Source organism: Elephantulus edwardii, unplaced genomic scaffold, assembly GCF_000299155.1.
Source record: "Elephantulus edwardii isolate Elephantulus edwardi_28Jun2011 unplaced genomic scaffold, EleEdw1.0 scaffold00310, whole genome shotgun sequence".
NCBI classification, from domain to species: Eukaryota; Metazoa; Chordata; class Mammalia; order Macroscelidea; family Macroscelididae; genus Elephantulus; species Elephantulus edwardii.
Window position 1 is genome coordinate 2,254,590 of NW_006400060.1, and position 6,580 is coordinate 2,261,169.

General features: G+C 38.2%; 1 pseudogene; it reads right to left on the reverse strand.

Moving 5' to 3' along the window:
- Positions 1 to 6,211, reverse strand: part of LOC102862253 — a 33,562-nt pseudogene extending 27,351 nt beyond the window's left edge.
- Positions 6,212 to 6,580: the final 369 nt, after the last annotated feature.

A 6,580-nucleotide genomic window follows, 5' to 3' on the forward strand; every position in this document is an offset into this window, starting at 1 on the left:
GTGCAACAATGAATGAATGGAAACCCAAAATCTCTGTAAATGTTTATGAAAATTAATAAAATATAGAAAAAAAATAATACAATGGATTTGGTCTCTGCAATCATGTTTTGTACTGTCTTCCAAAAGATAACGCCATATGAATTTCTGATCAGTGAGATTGGCTCAGGATAGGGCAGGCTTCAAAGCTGTTGTACATAGGGTTGTTATGAACCACAGGCGACTCAACGACACCTAACTACAACAACATCATTAATTTTACAAACAAGTAAAATCTTGATGAAGATTATTTATCAATGGCATTGACAAAGAAGTTAAAATTAAATTCAGGAGTGGCATGAGACATATCATTGCTTATGTGAGATGGATCTTGACTGAAAGCTGAGAATCCCAGAAAGGTGTTTATATGTGCTTTATTGACTATGCAAAGGCATTCTACTGTGTGGAGCATTAAAAAAAAAATTCTGAATGACATTGCAAAGAATGGGAATTCTAGAACTTTTCATTGTGCTCGTACAGAGCCTCTATGTAGACCAAGAAGCAGTATTTAGAACAGAACAAGAGGATACTTCCAGGTTTAAAATAAGAAAAAGTATGCATCTAGGTTGTATCCTTTTTCTAAAACTATTCAATCTGTATATAGAGAAAATCATTCCAGGGGTTGGACTTTATGAAGAAAATTGTAGCATCAGGATTGGAAGAATATAACCTTATCTGTAGAAAATAACGAGGACTTGAAGCAGTTGGTACTGAAAGCTTAAGTGAAATAGTCTTCAGTATGGATTACATCTCAACATCAGGAAAAAAAATTCCTGACAACTGGACCAATAAGCAACATTATGATAGAGGGAGGGAAAAATTGAAATTCTCATGTGTTTAATTTTAGTTAGATCCATAATCAATGCTCACTGAAGCAATAGTTAAAAAATCAAGTGATGCTTGTGCCTCAGTTCTCATTTTCTAGGGACAAACTCCAATTAGTGGAATACATGGGTCATATGGAATTTCCATGTTCAACTTTCTGAGCAAAAATTGCCTGCCCGAGTGGTTGTACCATTTTACAATCCCTACAATAGTGTATAATAGTTTCTATCTCGCCACATCTTCTCCAGTGTTTATTACTGCCCTGTTAAACTTTGCCACTGCTACTGGAGGGAGATGGTATCTCATTGTGGTTCTGATTTGCATCTCTGTTTATTGCCATTGACTTGAGCATTTCTTCATGTGTCTGTTGGCCATCCAAATATCTTCCTCTGTGAAAATTCTTTCCAGGTCTTTTGCCCATTTTGTAATTGTGTTATAAGTCTTTTTCTTTTGTGTGTGGAGGCTCTGAAGGATTCTGTAAACTTTCTTTTATAACCCAATCATGTAGAGAGTTACTCATTTTCCATGTGAGTAATTCTATAAGTTTTACCCTCTTGTGGTTAATTTCTAGTTTTATGGCATTGTGATCTGAGAAGATACTTTTAATTTATTTCAATATTTTTAATTTGTAGAGGCTTGCTTTGTGTTGTAATATGTGATTGATTCTGGATAATGTACTATGTGCACTCGAGAAGAAAGTGAATTAAGTTTTAGTTGGGTGCAGCACCCTGAATACATACACAAGGTCAAGTTGGCTAATTGTATAGTTTATCTCTTCTTCATCTTTGTTAAGTTTCTTTTTATTTGACCAATCCTTTGGTGATAGTGGTGTGTTGAAGTCTCCTACCACTTCCTTCAATTCTGTTAACTGTTTTTTTAAAATGTATTTTACAGGTCTATCATTCGATGCATAAATGTTGTCTAATGTTATGTGTTTTTGATCTATTGTGCCTTTAATCAATATGTAATGTCCTTCCTTATCTTTCATGGTGTCTTTCTTTCTGAAGTCTATTTTATCAGAGATAAAATTTGCCACTCCTGCTTTTTTGAGGTTGCCATTTGCTTTGATATATTTTTTCCAGCCTTTGATTTTGAATATGACTTTCTCTCCATTTTTTAGATGTGTTTCTTGTAGGCAACATATTGATTATCTTTGTTTTTATATCCATTTGCTTACTCTTTTTCTCTTAATTGACACATTTAGTCCATTCACATTAAGTATGATTATTGTCAGGCCAAGTTTTACTTTTGCCATTTTACTGTGTTTCTTTTTCTGTTGTTTCTGGTTACTATGGTCTATCCATTTTCCTTTGACATCTCTGTGTGAAGGACTTCACTTAAAATTTCTTGTAGGTTTGGTCTTGTTTTCACAAATTCCTTAAGTTCCTTCTTTTCTGCAAAGGTTCTAACTTCTTCATATTTGATGGAGAGCTTTGCTGGGTATAGGATCCTTGACTGGCAATTATTTTCTTTCAACTTTGCATATATACCATCCCATTGTCTTCTAGTTCATATGGTTTTTGCTGAGATATCAGCACTTAATCTAATTGTTTACCCTTTGTAGGTAACTCTTTGTTTTTCTCATGCTGCCTTTATCATTCTATCCTTATCTTTTAATTTGGAGAATTTGACTACAATAGATCTTGATGGTTTTTTGGGGGGATATAGTCTATTTGATGTTCACTGTGCTTCTTAAATGTGGATTTTCTCATTCTTCAAAATATCAGGGAACTCTTCTTCTAGTACTTCTGCAATTTTCTCCATGACTTCCCTGTCACTCCCATGTTCTGGAATTCCAATAATATGTATATTGTTCCTTTGGATGTCATGGTACATGATTCTAATATTGTCTTAATTTTCTTTATGTCTCATCTCTAATTTTTCTTCTTTTTAAAATTTTATTTTATTAATTTTAGTGAACTTTTACAGAGATTTTGGATTTCTATTCATTCGTTGTTGCACTTTTCTCCCTGCCCAGCACATCCCGCCTCCAGTTCACTCCTCTCTTTGAAAAGTAAAAGAAAAATTCTTTCATTAGTATACAGTCCTCCTGAACCCCTCACCCCCCGCCCCAAGTACACTCCACTATGTAACCTTAATTCTGGATTCTTGTGATAACCATAATACCCTGTAATATATCGCTTTTAAATTGTTCTTTCCCTCATCTGTTTCAATGCGGTATACATAATTTATCCAGTTTTTCTCAGTGTTACCCCAACCGTGATGTCCGTCCCATTCTACAACAGTGGCACCATGCAGTATTTGTCCTTCTGTGACTGAGATATTTCACTCAGCATAATGTCCTCCAGGGTACCCATTTTGAATAATATTGCATGAGTTCCTTGTTTTTTAATGCAGTGTAGTATTCCATTGTGTGAATATACCACATAATTTTTCTTTTATATGTTTCTAGTGATGCTCTTATCTTCAAGCTCACTGACTCTCTATTCCATCTCTCCAGTTGTACTTTTTTTGTCCCACCAGCATCTTGGACACTTGTTCCATTTCCCTCTTAATATTGTGGATTGCATTTTCATGCTTTTCTGTTACTTACAATACTGTGTAGGCTTATGATGATTTCTTAAATTCTTATATGTCTTTTTCTATATTATAAATTCTTTCATTTTTTGCACTTTCATCTGTAGCTGTTCAAGTTGTTCCTCATCAATGTGTATTTTTCTGGATTGCTCTCTCTTCTCTGGGGTATTTTAGCTCTTAATGATTTCCATTATTTCTTCAATCATTTGCATATAGCTGTTCAAATAACTCCACATCAACTTATTTCTTCTGATTCTCTATATCTGGATATTTATTGGGTCTGCCTTTTTAGGAGAAGGCTTATTTTGTTTTTTTCACGATGACTGAGGCAGACTGCTGCTTTCTTGATATTATGTGAGCCTTTTCTTATGTAGGTGTGATGTTGACTATATAATGACCCAGGGTATGACAATGTTTTGTGAAGGACCTGTATATTGATGGTTCCCTCTCAGGAACAACAGTCAACCAAGAATGAGATGACTGTTGTCCTCCTAAAACCATGCCACTACCTAGCTTCTTCTGCTTGAACTTCGGAAATCCCATGTGATGTAGCTAGATAGCAGTGTTTCACCCAAAGTACCTGTGATATTGGTGCTCCTGGTCCTAGACAGCAGAAAGTGACACTGGGCAGTCTCCAGGTGATGGGACAGTGTGGTCTCCAGGTGATGGGGGGCAGTGGTCTAGTGCTTTGGGCAGGATTGTGGTCTAAAACTGCAGCCCCAACCTTGCAGTCAGTGGTTCTGCCACTGGCAGCAGTGGCTGAAAGACACTCCTGGGCCAGCTATGCCTCACATGCCGGTTTCTTGCAGCAGAGTGAAGATAAGGTCCCCCACGAGTGGGTTTTGTGAGAGGAGAGGCCTGGCATTTCTTAAGCTAAAGGAACTAAAGAACAAATTCAAGCCTCGAGTTGTAATACTTAAGGATACTATGGGTAGAATATTGAGTGGTGAAAGAAGCATTAAAAGAAGATGGAAGAAGTATAAAGAGACACTATATCAAAAAGAATTGGTTCACCCAGAAGAATTTCAAGAAGCAGCATATGATCAAAAGGCAATGGTAATGAAGGAGAAAGTGCATGCTGCTCTGAAGGACTTGGCAAAAAAATAAAGCCCCAGGTATCGATGGAGTACCAATTGACATATTTCAACAAACAGATGATGCCCTGGACCTGCTCACCAAGTTGTGCCAAGAAATCTGGAGGACAACTACCAGGCCAACTGCCTGGAAGAGAGTCATATTTATTCTCATTCCAAAAAAGGTGACCCAACAAACAAAATATTACTGAAGATTATCCAAAAACAACTGGAGCATTGACAGATAACGACCAGAATTACAAGCTGTGTTTAAAAGAGGTCATGGCACTAGAGACATTATTGCCAAGGTCAGATGGTCTTGGCAGAAAGCAAAGAGTACCAGAGGAATGTCTATCTGTGTTTAATTGACTATGCAAAGGCATGTGACTGTGCGGATCACAACAAATTGTGGCTAACCTTGAAGAGAATGGGAATCCCAGAACAGCTAATGATGCTCATTTGAAACCTATACTCAGATCAGGAAGCAATCCTCAGAATAGAGCAAGGAAACACGTTCAAAATCAGGAAGGGAGTCCTGTCTCCATACCTTTTCAGTCTATATGCAGAACAAATCATTTGGGAAGCTGTGTATTTTGAGAAGGAATGTGACATCAGGATTGGAGGAAGACTTATCAACAACCTGCAATATGCAGATGACACAATCTTGATTGTTGAAACTGAGGAAGACCTGAAGTGCTTGGTGTGGGAGGCCAAGGACTATAATTTTCAATATGGATTGAAACTCAACACCAAGGAGAAAAAACATTCCCACCACTGGGACAATTGGCAGCACCATGACAGATGGAGAAGAGATTGAAGTTGTTACCATTTACAGCTTGCTCAGCTCCACAAATGACACTCTTGGCACCAGCAGTCAGGAAATTAAAAGACAAATTTGTGCTGGGAAAATCTACCATCAGGAATCTCTCCAGAGTACTGAGAAAGAATGTCAGTCTTAGAGACTAAGTTTTGCCTGATTCAAGCCGTGGTCCTCACAATTACTTGCTATGCATCAGAGAGCTGAACAATGACTAAGGATGAGAGAAGAATTGATGCTTTTGAGCTGTGGTGCTGGAGAAGAGTCTTGAACATTCCATGTACCAACAAGAAAACCACCAAGTCTGTCTTGGAGAGGGTGAAACCAAGTTTCTCCTTGGAAACTAAGATTTTGAAGCTCTCTCTCACATACTTTGGGCATGTGGCCAGAAGAGACCAGTCCTTGGAGAGGGATATCATTCTTGGAAAGGTGGAGGGACAGTGCAGGAGAGGAAGATCCTGGATGATATGGATTGATAAAGTGACTGGCACAATAGGGGTAGATGTGTCAGAGTCAGTGGGACTGGCTCAGGATAGGGCAGGCTTCAAAGCTGTTGTACATAGGGTTGCCATGAGTTGCAGGTGACTCAGTGGCACATAACAACAAGAAGGACAGAACAGAGTTTTGTTCTGTTACACAGGGTTGCTATGAGTTTGATCCAACTCAATGACACCTAATAAAACCAAAACCAACAATCTTTACAGAGGCAGATTGCCAGATCTTTCTCTGTAGGAACTTCTCTGTGGGTTCAATGGTTAGCTTCCAAGAGCTCAAATGGTTCACCATGAGGGATTCTTATCCTTATTTAAAGCCACAGCTAAAGCATAAATGGGAGCTCTGGTATCCTTATTGTTGTTGTTAGGTGCTGTTGAGCTGTGTACAACTCATAGCTGACCTTAACCCTACCCTGTACGATCCTCATCGTCTTTGACACACTAAGACTCATTGCTGAATTTCTCTGTCAATCAATCTCATTGGAGGTCGTCCTTTCCTTTGCCAATCCTCCTATTTTGTTGTCATATGCCATTGAGTCGAGTATGACTCATAGCAACTCTATGAACAACCAATCTGAACCTTGTCCTATCCTGTGCCATCCTCACAATCTCTGACACACATTGCTGCAGTCACTGTGTCAATCCACCTAATTGAGTCTTCCTCTCCTTCAATATCTCTCTACCTTTCCAAGCATGATGTCCCTCTTCAAGAAATAACCTCTCCTAGCAACAAACCTAAAGTATGTGAGACAAAACTTTGCCTCCAAGAAGCATGCTGCCTGAACTCTTTGTTCTTT